General features: G+C 36.7%; 1 protein-coding gene across 1 annotated transcript in view; it reads left to right on the top strand.

Moving 5' to 3' along the window:
• The window catches only part of LOC119589081, a 67,817-nt gene that overhangs the window by 64,882 nt on the left and 2,215 nt on the right, over positions 1-720 (top strand). The gene's annotated exons all lie outside the window — the stretch shown is intronic.

Below are 720 nucleotides of genomic sequence, written 5' to 3'. Positions count from 1 at the left end.
AATGCAATTGGGAATAGATAGCAAGTAAGAAGTAAGTATAAATATAGATGAAAGAAGAGGGAATTGAAAGATAAACAACGGAGAAAAATAAGAAAGGGCGAAACCGAAAAAAAATAAAATGAAAATTGCGGAAATGGAGGGAATAAAGAGGGAAATGATAACAAGCTAAATACTGAAGACAAAAAAAATACAAAAAATAAACATGATGAAATTGGAAAAGAAACAATGGAAAAACAAACATCCTATAAAACCCACAGACACAACTAGCCAAGGGAATAAACACATCAGACACATCGATCAGCCATTCAACACACTGCGAACTACTCCCACTAATAACTACCAAGCAGACACGCCATATGGACAGAGGAGAATTAAGAGAGACACTAATACCCGTAAATGAAGGGTTCCTCCCCCTCATCTCTTCCATCCTCACCCGCAGGATATTTGTAGGGTGATATAAGGAAATTGCTATGTAATTGGATACTGTTGTTTCTCTCTTCGTAAGCAGAGAAATGAGTGTGTGGGATGGTCTTTTTCCGGTTCTGTTTAGGGTGTCTGCGTCATGATAATTTCTGAGTGTGTTTTTTGTGCGTAAATTGACAGTCATGATTATTTACTAGTTTGTTACTTTTGTGTTATATCGTGTTAAGGTTATGAGGTTAGCTGACGTGAAAGATCACGGAATGGGTGGATAAGATTTGATTAAGTGTGAATCAGAAA

The sequence above is a fragment of the Penaeus monodon genome, chromosome 25 (genome assembly GCF_015228065.2).
Source record: "Penaeus monodon isolate SGIC_2016 chromosome 25, NSTDA_Pmon_1, whole genome shotgun sequence".
Lineage (NCBI taxonomy): Eukaryota > Metazoa > Arthropoda > Malacostraca > Decapoda > Penaeidae > Penaeus > Penaeus monodon.
Note: the sequence above shows the minus strand (reverse complement) of the source record. Positions and strands in the feature narration are given on the sequence as shown.